Genomic DNA, 14,965 nt, shown 5'->3' with positions numbered 1-14,965 from the left:
ATTGCACAGGAGTTGACTGGTTAATCCTTACAGACTACTGGGAAAGTACAGAGCCAGCCACCAGGTGCCCTAACCTCAGCTATAGAAGAGAGCGATGATCGTATATATCCTGTATCTCTGCCGAACATTGGACTGCAACTGCCCTGCTCTGCAGCCTCGTGCCGTGTAGACACCCTGCCTGTAAATGACCTTGTGCTCTCCTCACCTCTAGGACCCACAGAGGAACCGTGTGTACCAGTGGCGAGAGGTGGAGTTAAATGGGGGCCTCACCCAGCTCTCCTTCCCCCTCACCTCCGAGCCCATCCAAGGCACCTACAACGTGGTGGTGCAGAAGGAGTCGGGGACCAATCTCGAACACTCCTTTACTGTGGAGGAATATGGTAAGGAAGGGTCCCACTCGTGCTGGGGTGGGGGTGTTGGAAGCAGGAGCAACCGTCTGGGATTCATCCATTCCAGGCACAAAAATCCAGTTCAGGATTGTCTGGGGTGTAGATGAGTGAAGAGAGATCTGAGGAATGGGCCAGGAAAACACTGGAGGCTTTAAGGGATCAGGATCTGAGCCCCCATCCAGTGGTGTGTAGGTTTCTCCTCAGCACTTGAACTGCCAGGGTCACTGTTCACTGTAAGCTCGGGAGTATCTGGATCTGACTACAAAGGCCTATTCCTTGGGCCTACTGGATTTGGGCTGTGATTCCAGCCTCAGTACAATGCAGCTTTATTTTTGTGTAGGGTCTTTCCTACCAGTTGTGTGCAGTATATGGTACGGATGCAGAACAAACTATGTGCATGCTGCATTACAGTGGCACAGTTTGCTCCTCCTGTGCTCTGCCAATGAAACTGGCTTAACTCACTTCTCCTTTCTATCCTTCTCCCACTCGGGTCTTCACTCCTTTGTCCTTGTGGCCCCTGACACCCAGAACATTTTCAAACATTCAAAATAAATGAATAAAGACACTTTGGCTGGAGACCAAGCCGGGAAAACGTCAGCCCCAAAGGACAATCTTTCGGAAGGTTTATGAGGAAAGGAAAACTTTCGGGGCCAGGTTCCCTGGTGCAGTCCGTCTGCTTTGTACCACTCCAGGGACGCAAAGTAACCAGGCTTATGGCTGCTTTGCTTCACTGGAGCAGCACAGGAGCGAGAGCACACAGTGAATGTGGCCCTTTAAATATGGTGAGTGACGATGGTGCACTGGGGAGTCGGGCCCTCACTAAGGATATGTCTACACTACGAAATTAGGTCGAATTTATAGAAGCCGGTTTTATAGATATCGGTTTTATACAGTCGATTGTGTGTGTCCCCACATAAAATGCTCTAAGTGCATGAAGCCGGCGGACCGCGTCCACAGTACCGAGACTAGCGTCGACTTCCGGAGCGTTGCACTGTGGGTAGCTATCCCACAGTTCCCGCAATCTCCGCCGCCCATTGGAATTCTGGGTTGAGATCCCAATGCCTGATGATGCAAAACAGTGTCGTGGGGAGTTCTGGGTACATGCCGTCAGGCCCCTCCCCCTCCGTCAGAGCAACGGCAGATAATCGATTTGCACCTTTTTACCTGGGTTACCTGTGCAGACAACATAGCACGGCAAGCATGGAGCCCGCTCAGCTCAGCTCAGCTCACCGTCACCATATGTCATCTGGGTGCCGGCAGACGTGGTACTGCATTGCTACACAGCAGCAGCTAATTGCCTTTTGGCAGTAGATGGTGCAGTAGACTGTGGCAGTAGACTGGTAGCCTTCATCAGCTATCTTGGTGCTGGCAGACATGGGGCTGCATTCCTACACAGCAGCAGCCCCTTGCCTTTTGGCAGTAGATGGTGTACTAAGATTGATATCCGTCATCGTCGTATTCCAGTTCAATCAGAGGCACCTAGGCAGACATGCTTTGTCTCCTGGAGACTCAGTCCTGCCGGCAGTCCTATTGAACCGTCTTGACGATGATGGCTAGCAATCGTAGTACAGTATCTTTTGCCAAGCACCCAAAAGATGCTGAAGGCTATCAGTCATGTTGCACCGTCTGCTGCCAGCTTAAGATGTAAAAAACAGATGTATTCATTTGCTTCCCCCTCCCTCCGTGAAATCAACGGCCTGCTAAACCCAGGGTTTTGAGTTCAATCTTTGGGGGGGCCATTCTGTGTGACAGTTGTTTGTGTTTCTCCCTGATGCACAGCCACTTTTGTTGATTTTAATTCCCTGTACCTGTACGCCATGTCGTCAGTTGCCCCTCCCTCCCTCCGTCAGTTTCGCGCCTTTTTTCAGACCAGATGCCATAGCACTGGGATCATGGAGCCCGCTCAGATCACCGCGGCAATTATGAGCACTATGAACACCACGCGCATTGTCCTGGAGTATATGCAGAGCCAGGACATGCCAAAGCAAAACCAGGACCAGCCGATGAGGCGATTGCAGCGCGGCGACGAGAGTGATGAGGAAATTGACATGGACACAGCCCTCACACAAGGTACGGGCCCCAGCAATGTGCAAATCACGGTGTTACTGGGGCAGGTTCATGCCGTGGAATGCCGATTCTGGGCCCGGGAAACAAGCACAGACTGGTGGGACCGCATCGTGTTGCAGGTGTGGGACGATTCCCAGTGGCTGCGAAACTTTTGCATGCATAAGGGCACTTTCATGGAACTTTGTGACTTGCTTTCCCCTGCCCTGAAGCGCCAGAATACCAGGATGAGAGCAGCCCTCACAGTTGAGAAGCGAGTGGCGATAGCCCTGTGGAAGATCACAACGACAGACAGCTACCGGTCAGTCGGGAATCAATTTGGAGTGGGCAAATCTACTGTGTGGCTGCTGTGATCCAAGTTGCCAGGGCAATCAAAGACTTGGTGATATCAAGGGTAGTGACTCTGGGAAACGTGCAGGCCATAGTGGATGGCTTTGCTGCAATGGGATTCCCAAACTGTGGTGGGGCGATAGACGGAACCCATATCCCTATCTTGGCACCGGAGCACCAAGCCACCGAGTACATAAACCGCAAGGCGTACTTTTCAATGCTGCTGCAGGCCCTGGTGGATCACAAGGGACGTTTCACCAACATCAATGTGGGATGGCCGGGAAAGGTACATGATGCTCGCGTCTTCAGGCACTCTGGTCTGGCATGCAGCTCCGCGTAGAAGCGGCATGTTTGCGGCTCTGCCCTAGACCTTCCATTTGCCTCTCTGGCTTTGTGGTAGGCTTGCCTTAGCTCCTTAATTTTCACGTGGCACTGCTGTGCGTCCCTGTTATGGCCTCTGTCCTTCATGGCCTTTGAGACCTTTTCTAATATTTTGCCATTTCGTTTACTGCTACAGAGTTCAGCTAGCACTGATTCGTCTCCCCATATGGCGAGCAGATCCTGTACCTCCCGTTCGGTCCATGCTGGAGCTCTTTTGCGATCCTGGGTCTCCATCATGGTTACCTGTGCTGATGAGCTCTGCGTGGTCACCTGTGCTCTCCATGCTGGGCAAACAGGAAATGAAGTTCAAAAGTTCGCGGGGCTTTTCCTGTCTACCTGGTCAGTGCATCTGAGTTGAGAGTCCTGTCCAGAGCGGTCACAATGAAGCACTGTGGGATAGCTCCCGGAGCCCAATAACATCGAATTCAGTCCACACTACCCCAAATCCAACCCGCAAAGGCCGATTTTTAGCGCTAATCCCCTCGTCGGAGGTGGAGTAAAGAAACCGGTTTAAAGGGCCCTTTAAGTTGAAAGAAAGGGCTTCGTCGTGTGGACGTGTCCAGGCTTAATTTGATTTAACCCTGCTAAAGTCGACCTAAACTCGTAGTGTAGACCAGGGCTAAGTATCACTTGCGTAGCATAGTTTGGAATACAGCCTCTAAAGCAACGACAGCCGGCGGTTGGGGTTGGGCAAGGGGAGCAAAGGGGAGGGGAGCAGGGTTACGGTGTCTTTCTCTTCAGTTCCACAGTCCCTGGCCAGATCCTCAGCTGGTGTAAGCTGGCACAGCTGCACTGATGGCCATGGAGCTGTGGTGATTTATAGCAGGCTGAGAATCTGGCACCATGCCTTGGGGGTGGGAAGGGGAGAAGCTGTGTCTGTCACTCAGTGGGGAAGTGACAGTGATGTACACGTGTTCCCTCTGCTCTGCTCAACGTCTGGCCCTTCTCTCCCCCTCAGTGCTGCCCAAGTACGAGGTGTCGGTGAAGCTGCCCAAGAAAATCACCATCCAGGATGAGGAGCTGAAAGTGGCCGTCTGTGGTCTGTGAGTCGCGGGGTTTGAGTCTCCGTTCTTTGTGCTTGTCCACATTGCCTTCCTCCTGCTACCCCAGAAACCAGAGCTGGAGAAGGCCCCTTGGGTCACTTTCTCTCCATCCCCAGGGGCCCTGGGCAGGATTGTTCCCTACTGTCTAGTCTGCACCCAGCCCAAGCTTTAAACATCCCAATAAATGGGGCACCTCCCCCTGCCCCAGGAAATGATGCCTCAGCCTCATACAGCTCCCTCTCAGAAAGGTTTTCTCTGTTATTCATCCCAAATTTCCCCTTTCTTAACATCCTTCCATCCTTCCTAATCAGACCCCCAAGTGCCTCCTTAAATAATCCGGGCCGCCCCTTAGTGATGCCTCCTTTAGACACTTATAGGCAGAAATTACATCCCTTCTTAGACATCCTGTAACCAGAGTTGCCAGATTTAACTCTTCCTTCCCTCCTCATAAATCCCTCCCTCCAGCTCCCTGCTCATATTTCTTGCTCTTCTCTGAACTCCTTCCAATTTGTCAATGGCCTTTGGGTAAACAGGTGCCCGGAGCTGAAAACAGTGCTCCATAGGTGTCGTGTAGCGGTGACGGGAGATGATAATCCCTCTCTATACAGCCTTAGTGCGACCCCACCTGGAAGACAGTGTTCAGCTCTGGGCCCCACAGCTCTGAGGAGACTGCACCTGGAATATTGTCTGCAGGTCTGGGCTCTTCCGTACCAGAAAGGTGTGGCCAAATGGGAGGGAGCTGGGAGAAGGGAAACTCAACTGATTAAGGAGCAGAAGAGCCGGAGTATCAGGCAACATTTCCTAATGGGGCAGGCCTGCTGGGTAATGGAATAATCTCCCCCAGGAAATGGCTGGAGTCCCGTCACTGGAGTCATTGGAAAACAGGACTAGACCAAGCTCCAGAGAATAGACATTAGGAAACCAGCAACAGAGTCCTCGGGGGCAATGGTATAAAGGACCCCAAAAGGCCTCTTTTGCCTGACTCTGTCTCCCCGTCTAAGCACCTTGTGTCTCTTTAACCCCTCTCTGGTTACAGATACACCTATGGGACCCCTGTCCCTGGCCTGGTGAATGTCCGTGTGTGCCGGAGATTCTCCCAGTCCAGGTCACACTGCTATGGAAGAGAGGCCGAGTCTGTGTGTGAGGAATTCACCAGACAGGTGAGTCCAAGGCCCATCCCATAGGCAGGAGGTAACTGTCTTGAGCAGCAACAGAGAGTCCTGTGGCACCTTTAAGACTAACAGATGTATTGGAGCATAAGCTTTCGTGGGTGAATACCCACTTCGTCAGACGCATGTAATGGAAATTTCCAGAGGCAGGTATAAATATGCAGACAAGAATCAGTATGGAGATAACGAGGTTAGTTCAATCAGGGAGGGTGAGGTCCTCTGCTAGCAGGTGAGGTGTGAACACCAAGGGAGGAGAAATTGCTTTTGTAGTTGGCTAGCCATTCACAGTCAGGAGGAGGGCGATCTGTGTCTGTCAAAGAGGATTGTTAGACCTCAGCTGGGAATCTGTGTTCGGAGTTGGGCTCTGTCTCAGAGGAGGGAGGTATTGGTTCGAAGGAGGTGAGGCCAGGGCTGGGGGATATAAATTATGAAGAAAAACCCCTAGGGTGAAATCCTGGCCCCATTGAAATCAATGGCAAAACTCCCATTGACATCAGTCAGATCAGGATTCACCCCCGAATGGGTATTTCTTCTAGCTGGGAAAGAGAAGACCCTAAGAAGTTTTTGTATCAGTTAACAGGAATGAGATGGGGAGGGGAGTGGGAGCAGAGCAGAGGAGAAAGCAAGAGGAAACTGTAGGATCTGGAAGAGAGAGAGAACTCAAGAGGAAGAAGAAGAAAGAGAGAGACAGGGCAAGGAGGTAGAGAGAATAGGGATAGAGCAATAAAGAGAGAGAGGGAGAATATGAAGGAGAAGAAAGTAAGAGAGAAAATAGAGGTAGGTTAGACAGAGATAGTAGGAGGAGAAGAAACTGAGAGAAAGAAAGAGAGAAGGAGGAAGAGAGAAAGAATGTGCATGGAGAAAGAGAGAGGATTTCAAGGATGGATAAAAAACACAATGAGATTTATCACACTGATGGGAAGTTGCAGATCTAGGGGATGTAATCTGAACAATCAGTGAACCAGGCATGTAACTTGGTGAATTTGTGGTGAAATGCATCAGAGAGGGCAGCATGTTGGATACATCACTGGGGACCAGAGATGCCTTGATTGGTTTGTTGAGGAAGATGGGAAGAGAGAGGGATCAGGCCGGATCAAGCCAGTAAGAGGATGGGATTAAGGCAAATCAAGCAGCAGGGAAACGTCTTGGGTGCTGGGGTATCTGTTCTTGTTCCACATAGACCTGAATTGTACAGGGTTTTCCATGGTAATTTCCTCTTTGGTCTCTGGCTCAGGCGGACGTTCGAGGCTGTGTCTCCAATGTGGTGAAGACTAAAATATTCCAGCTCAAGCGAAAGAGTTATGATATGAAAATTGTGGTGCAAGGCAAGATCACAGAAGAGGGTACAGGTATGCATCAGGCTAACCTGGTGGAGCTGTGGGGCCGCACTGCAATAGCAGTGGGCGTTGCAAGCCAGCACTGAAGGGCACTGGCAGAACTGGACAATATGGGGCAGGACTGGAGCATCTGGAGGTGCTGCAGGTCAGTGCTTTAGTTCAAGCCCCTCTTTGCTGTGTTTTCTTTCAGGGGTGGAGTTAACTGGGACAGGGTCCAGTGAGATCACAGGCACCATGAGCAAAATCAGCTTTGAGCAGGTGGACTCTCATTACATACCAGGGATCCCCTTTTCCGGGCAGGTAGGGAACCTCTGAGAGCCCAGGAAATTACCTGACATGAGTGTGCTTGTCTGTGGAGAATGAGAACTTGCAAATGGAAAAGGGAAAATGTGGGAGGATTACAAACCACGGGAACAGGAGCCATCTCCCTCTGCCTCTACACATGCTGTGGTATCCTTGCCATTAGTGGGAATTGCAGCGCCTTCCTCTGACCCCCTGGTGCTGTCAGAGACAAGATACAGAGGAGAAGGCCCATTGGTGTGGTCAGCACAGTCCTTCCCATGTTCCCAATCACAGACTCTGTGAGAACGTGCCACCTCCTCAGGTGGTTCAGACTCTCCCAGCACATTCATACATGCCTGTCCCTTGGTCAGCTCTGTAGGAAACACCCTCTGGAGCTGCCTCAGGGGAATAACGTGGGCAAAGGGTCATTAGGACTGTGGGGACTGCTTTCCCTGCCTCGTATAAGCAATGGAAATTGGATTTGTTCCTTTAGGTGAAGCTGGTGGATGGGACCGATGCTCCAATCGCCAACGAAACAATCCGGATTTCCATAGGGAGAAACAAATACAAAGCCAATTACACAACGAATGAAGAGGGCCGAGTCTGGTTTTCCATAGACACTGTCAACTTCACAGACACCTCCATTCAAATCACCGTGAGCGGCTGAATCCAGGGAGCTAGGGGATGGGAGGTGTCACAGGCTGAGCTTCAGGGGAGATGTCCGTGGGTTTATTGATCTCTCTGCCCATCAGGAGATAAAACAAAGAGTTTGTTGGCTGGGAATTTCAGTCTCCTCCTCTCTGTCTTGCTCTCTCTCTGTCTGTCCCTTGCTCTCTGTGTCTTGCACACACTCTGTCGCTCTCCCTCTGGTTCTCCATCTCTCTCTCTCCATACGAGCATGGAAAATGCAGATCAGTGCACGGTGCACTGAAAAATCTGCCAAGAACATGTTTTTAAAATTACCCACTTTTCCCTTCTGAAATGCTAATAGGCTTGTTACTCACTTTTTGGTCTGATGTAAAAACGTTCTTCTTTATCAGGCAAACCATAAATCTGAACTGAACTGTTACGATAGAGACTGGGTCACCCCTGAGTATGGTAACGCCGTTCACACAGCAACACGCTTTTACTCTCCGAGTAAGAGCTTTCTCAAAATCGAGCCCCTGTCTCAGACTTTAAGCTGCGGCTCCAGTGAGATGATCCGGGTGCACTACATCCTGAAGCCAGAGGCCGTGGGGGAGCAGAAGGAAATCGTCTTTTACTATGTGGTAAACCCGGACCTAGTGACCTCTACCTCTGTACACGTGACACAGCACTGGAGGCCAGACACCCATATATGTCCCAGGTCACCAAACTGCCCTGAGGCCAGGTTCTCTTGACCTTGACATTTACATGTAAAAGCCAGTGAAGGAAATGCAGAACTGGCCAGCCAGTGGATGGTTTCTGCAGGGAGAGAGAATTTCTGACTTGGTCGAGGTCCCTGTAAACTCCAGTCTGGGTCTGGGACTCTGTATGGCTCTGCGGGATTTTCTGCTCCTTCCCCACAGGAAGGCATCAGTATAGTCACCCCCACCCCCAGCATTCCCCAGTAAGCATCTCCCACCTCCCACCAGGACCCCTGTAACATGAGGGTTTCTTCTTCCCGGCAGGTGATGGCCAAGGGAGGCATCGTGAGGGCAGGCACCGAGGTGCATCCCGTGGGGGATGGAGAACGTGAGTAGAGCTGTGTGAATAACTGATTTTCCGGTTCACTGACCGAACCAGAAACCTCAAAAAACAATTGTTTGGGAGCAACTGAACCATTTCACTTTTGAGCTGCTTTAATCTTTTTAAATAGAATTGAAGGGAAATTGTAAATGAGGAGTTGTTTTGAATTGAAAAATGGAACCTTCCATTTAGGAAATGTCAAAAGAAAACCTTCTGTTTTGTTGCTGATTTTTTTTTCTGCCCAAAACCATTTGGTGAATTTCACACACATTTGTGAAATGTTTTGGTTGATCCGAGTCTGCGTTTTTCAACAACAAAAAATCATCTGAAAAATTTCGGCCCATTCTCATTGTGAGCTCTCCCCACCCCTTTCTCTGCCTGTCCTGGGAGGCTGAGCTGCTGTGTCTGAAGCAGGTGCCGAGAACAGCGCCCTTCTCTCCTCTTCGCTTTCTCTTTCCTTCTTGTCTCACTAGTCATGGTCTCTCTCTCTCCCTTTGACCCACACACAGTTCCCCTGACCGATTTCATTTCATTAATGGCAGTCTCAAGGGATTCCCAGTTTGACTGATTCAGGCTGGCTGGGCAAATTCCACCTTGAGGAGCAGGAGTGTGGAATCCCACCCCCTCTGCAGCCCTGTGTGCACAACCCTCCGCACAGAGCCCCTGTACATGCACTTCTTTCCTCGCCTTCATTATTGCATGGGCAGGGGGGTCCTGCACTGATGGAGGACAGTACTAGACTCTAGCTGATATGGATTTAGGGGACATGCTGAGATCCACCAAACCCATCTCACCTGAATATCCCACACCGGGTGTCTGCAGTAAGAGTCCAAGGCCTCAAGTATGCGCCAAAACTCTTACCCTTGGATAGCGAATTTTTCAGGGTGGCTGATGTTGCAGCCATAATGAGGGAGCCTAGGGAAATGTGTGGCCCTGGAGCTGATTCTCTATAGCTTAGCCCCCCCGCACCCTCTCTCTGTTTGCCAGATATCCAGGTATTTGAGCTGAGGCTCCCTGTGGGGCCTGATATCGCCCCCCTGGCCCGGGTACTCGTATACACCACTTTACCCAGCGGGGACGTTATCGCCAGTTCCGAAGATTTCAAGATTGAAAACTGCTTTGCCAATAAGGTGAGCATCCGGTTTCTATAACTCACATTCACCCCATGGACAATGGCCCACCTGTGGAACCTGGAATTGCAAATTTCAAGGAAGACTCAGGAAATGGTCAATGGCTCCATGAGCCCATCGGGCACTGACCATGGATCAGTAATTGAATATGAGAGATGAATGCACATCAGGAGTAATTTGCATAAGCAGCATTATAAGGGTGGAAGTAGAACTGACGTATAGGGGGCACTCCTGGTCATGTTTGAATTGCATTGGTCAGGGCTGAGGGCATTGGCAGAGCTGTGTGCAGGACTGGGCTGTGCTGCGAGGCAGAGTGTGAAGGTACCCGGAGAACTAGCTCCTCTAACTCCTTTTCTGGGGTTGCAGGTCGACTTGCATTTCTCACCGGCCGAGGGCCTCCCCGCCTCCGGCACTCACCTCCGGATCAGAGCCTCCCCGGGCTCCCTGTGCGCCGTCCGTGCTGTGGACAAGAGCGTCCTCCTCATGAAGCCTGAAGCCGAGCTGTCGCCCAGCTCTGTAAGTGCCACAAGAGCTGGTCTTGTCTGGAAAGTGCCGAGAATCACTCGTGAGAGCTAGGGCAGAGCAGTCTGTCTGTTATTGTAGGGTCCCTTGTCAGCACAGGGGCTGCGCCCACTGCTTGATCTATGTAGGGCCCTCATGAAAACTATGGCTGCACACAGTGGTTTATAGTTCTGGGGCCATTTGTGAGGACACAACCACACATACTGATTTATTACTGGTGAGCACTGGTCAGCACACACGGGGTTATTATTGAAAAGTCAGTGCTGAGCCCTGGAGTCAGATATTCTGCTCTGTTACTATAGGATTTGTTATTGTAGGGTCACCCTTGGTCACTGGGATTGCACACACAGGTGTGTTAGTTTAAAGTTGTCTGTGATCATTAGGGTGGCACACGCTGGTTTATCATTATTGGGTCTGTGGTCACTGACATCGAGGCGTGTCCGCGCAGGTGTATGATTTGCTCCCGGTAAAGGAGATCAGGGGTTATAATTACCGGGAGCATCATTTGGAGGAAGAAGACGATAATCTTTGTGTGGAACTCAACAACGTCATTATAAACGGATTCATCTACAGACCCATTTCTCCTGACGGTGAAGGGGACGCCTACAACGTTCTCAAGGTGAGCGCCACGTCTCCCTTTAGTGCGCTAAATCGCTGCTAGTTCAGAAGATTTCCTCACCGGATGCTGTCTGAGCTGGGTGCATGTTAGCCAGCACATTCGAGGTAATAACTAAAGCTGGGCCAGAAAACCCCAGATGGGAACACCCTAGCTTTGGGAACTGAATGCCTCTTTCCCCATCATTAATTTAAACACGACAAGGAGACGTCCTAACAGCTGGGGCAAAGAAATAGAGCCCAGAAATGGGCAACTCCACCTCTGCAGCCATTTTGTCAAAGAGATCCTGTCCCACACTCTCTCCATCCCGTCTACATAGATCTCTGTGAAGTGCCAGTCTCCATTTTATCTACACACGCACACGCAGAGATGTGCGGAGTGCCGCTCTGAGCCAGCACCCAGGGTAATTATCCAGCCTCAGCTAGTGAGGGTTTGGTGTCCTGCGGGATCTCAGGTTTGTTCCCAGTGGGACTTGCTCCAAAATCACCCAAACCCCAGCACACCTGACAATGACTGTTAGGCGTCTCAGCAGAGAGGCAGGGGATGGACTGGGCCAGAGAGCCTGAACTCCCTCCAGGGCAGGGCCGAGGCAAGCCGGCAGGGGCTGAGTGCACGGCGCAAGCTTGCACTGCTCATGCCTTTGATGAACCTGCTCTGAGAACACAGAGGACGTCCGTCTCCAGCTGCTGGTCCGGCGCCTTTCACTGACATAGACCTCGCCCTTCGCTTCCCACCAGCCACACTGGCATTGACGTCTCAGGCCTTAGTATCTGCTCTTGCAATGACCCATACCTGCACTGTGATAAGCCCGTCACATCCTGATCCAGTCCAGACAGCACATTTATCTCCAGACGTATGGTTTACTTTACCACATGGCTGTCTGGGTTATCTTTTTACAGGCGATGGGTTTAAAAGTCTTCACAAGCACCAAGGTCCAGAAGCCCAGACTCTGCATGGAGAGAATGTACAGTAGAACATATGTACCTCCCGTGGCTGGTAATGGCAGTAAAAGAACTTGCTTTGTTTTACCCTGCTTATACCCCCCGTTAGGTGCGTTTCCTGCTGCCCTCCCTTTCACCCTCTCCTCTGCATGGAAATTAGACCAATTGGACCAGATTCTGATCTCAGCTATGCTGGCCAAAATCCACTAACATCAGTCCTGAAATAGGAATCTGGTCCATTTCCACCTGCTTGCTCACCTACCTGCTTGCTCCACCTGCTGGCTAACCTTCCACCAGCTAAGGAAATATGCACTGTTGTAACTACACTGATGCAGTGGCAGCTTGCATCCCCTAATGTAGATTTGGTGCACTGGCACAAAACGGCTGCTAAATCTTGTTGACTTTGGTTGCAGCTCTCTCAACCTGGAACAGGACAATTTCCGCTTTCAGGTTTTCACCTTCCAGCAAGTGCTAGAGAAAAACCTAAGCAGAAAGAGAGCCAGGTTCAATGGGGAGGGAGAGTGAACCCAGGGGGAGAGTTTAGGATTGGGAAGCAGGAAATCTGTACTCCATTCTCAGCTCTCCCATCAACTTGAACTTGAATGAATCATTTCACTTCTTTGTGCCTTAATATTCCTATCTGTAAAAGGGGACTAATTATACTTACACAGCCTTGTGAAGAGCTCTGAGATTAGATGGCTAAATAATAGTGTTAATTATGCTCTCAGTTACACTAGTGAAAATGAAGAGTAACCAGATCCGATTACTGACCCTCTAACCCAATGTCCCCATCCCTACTGTAGAACATCAGACTACTGGTCTATATATGTCAGTGTCCTGCCTCCTGACCATATTGGATCAGCACTGTCGTCTTTTTAGTGCAGGATCCCTCTTCAGACAGTGGCCAATGGTGGCTGCTTCAGAGTAAGGTGGAAAACCTTGGTAATATACCTCACTGTGCAGTACCGTGGGGCAAATTTCTTCCTGGCCTGCGGCTTCTTATCAACTTGTGTTATTCTCTGACAATTCTGATGCACGAAAACTGATATCCCTGACCATGTGAATCCTAGCTGGTGTCACTAGTGTTGCTGCTGCTCTTAGTCATATACAAAAACATTTTTTTCCCCTGTGAATCTGACTTAGCTACTGCATCTATAATGTCTTGGGGCAGTGAGTTCCACAGGCTGCTTCCATATTGAAGTGGATATAGGCAGGGCTCTAGGGGATACTTCAACACAGTCATTACTTCTGGGCTTCCCATGCACTCTGGGATTGGAGGTGGGGGAATAAATATGTCCATCCATCCATCCCACCCCTGTAACGGGTGCAGAAGTCTTTAGAAAGCAAACAGTTTGAGATCACAATAGGGCAATAGAGATGTTTTTTCAATGGCTTTGAAAAAGGTTCTAAAAAGATGATGACGCTGGGAGTGGCGTGCGGAAGAGAATAATTGGTTGCAAGCAGAGACAGGTCTAAGTTTGGGTCTGAACATGGCTGAAGTTTATGAGGAAGGGTTATTAGATCTAGGGTTTAGGATCAGGCCTATCACTAACTGGAAACAAAGTGCCATAATTTAGAATAAGGTCTAACATATTATGTCCTCTCTCCCCTTGCCACACATACATTTGCGACAGCTGGACTGATGGATTTCTCCCATTTCGAGCACATCCCCGATCATTTGGATCACATCATAGATCATGGCCCAGTGGAGACCATCCGGAAGTATTTCCCTGAGACGTGGATTTGGGATTTAGTTCCAGTGAAGTAAGTGATGTTTATGGGATGTGATGAGTGTGGTCAACTGGGTTACACAGACACTCGGAAGAAGTTGCTCAGACACCCATGAGATGTGCTTATATCCTTCTGTGATAGATGGAGTACCTTTTGTAGATAGACTAGAGAGAGACAAGCATGAGGGATGGATAGGCAGGTAGAGGAAAGGCGGGAAGTAACTAGTTCTACCAATACACCACATCCACTCCTTCTCCTCTCAGTAACTGGGAAACAATTAATTGTGTGGATCACAATGGACAGTCCCCTGTTAAAAGAGAGAGAGAGTGTGTGTGTGTATGTGTGTGTGTGTGATGTAATTTCTCTTTGGTCTCGGCTCTGGTGCAAAAGTCAGTACTAGCTATGCATTTCATCCTTTTCTATAGCTGTGTGTCTGAGGGATTTTCTGTTGTTCACCGTGAAACCCCACCCCCAGTCTTGTTACTTGGATGATTCTTCTGCAGAGCTGGATGTAGGATGGGATGGGAGGAAGTGGTCTGTGGTGAGCCTACAATAGCCAACCAGCATGCACACCCCCAGTGCTCCTGAGGGACCCTGCAGTTACAAAAGGGGGGGGGTGTTAATTCAGGATGCTGTGAGAGACACAGTTGTTTTCCCCAAAGCTAGGAAAGCTCCCCAGATCTCCTTGTTCTTGTTTTGTCACTAGGTCTGTCGGAAGTGCTGATTTGGATGTGACCATCCCCGACACCATCACAGAATGGAAAGCCAACGCGTTCTGCACTTCAAGTGATACTGGCTTTGGCCTGTCCCCGACCGTGTCCCTCAGAGCCTTCCAGCCCTTCTTCGTGGAGCTCACCCTGCCTTACTCCGTGGTGCGCGGCGAGGCCTTCACACTAAGGGCCACTGTCTTCAACTACCTGACCCGCTGCATCAGGGTAAGGGACACTCGCAGCTTTGCTCAGCAGGGGCCAGAGAGGAGACCACATGGGCCAGTTGCAACATGGCTTCCCATCCACAGGAGGCAGCTGATTGTCCCCTAGGAAAGTGTCGTATTACAGTGGAAAGAAATGGGTGATGGAAAGGAGGAATCTGATTGGCTCCTAGGTGTGTGTTACTATAGGGGTACAGAGTGGGCGTTATGAAAGAAGGAATCTGTTTGGCTGACAAAGGTTTGCGAGCTGCAAATATACCTGAGCCCAACTTCCTGTGTGGCTGAAGGCACCTGGCCTTAGACCTCCTGTGCCTATCTCATGACCCCATGGTAAGCAAGGTACCTGGGGTGACCACACACTGTGCATCACCCCTTACTCTAGTGGAGACTCC

The 14,965-nt window shown here is 50.3% G+C and overlaps 1 pseudogene; it reads left to right on the top strand.

Moving 5' to 3' along the window:
- LOC128843411 (alpha-2-macroglobulin-like) overlaps positions 1-14,965 on the top strand; it is a 60,660-nt pseudogene that overhangs the window by 22,079 nt on the left and 23,616 nt on the right.

The sequence above is a fragment of the Malaclemys terrapin genome, chromosome 1 (genome assembly GCF_027887155.1).
Source record: "Malaclemys terrapin pileata isolate rMalTer1 chromosome 1, rMalTer1.hap1, whole genome shotgun sequence".
Classification (NCBI taxonomy): Eukaryota; Metazoa; Chordata; order Testudines; family Emydidae; genus Malaclemys; species Malaclemys terrapin.
Note: the sequence above shows the minus strand (reverse complement) of the source record. Positions and strands in the feature narration are given on the sequence as shown.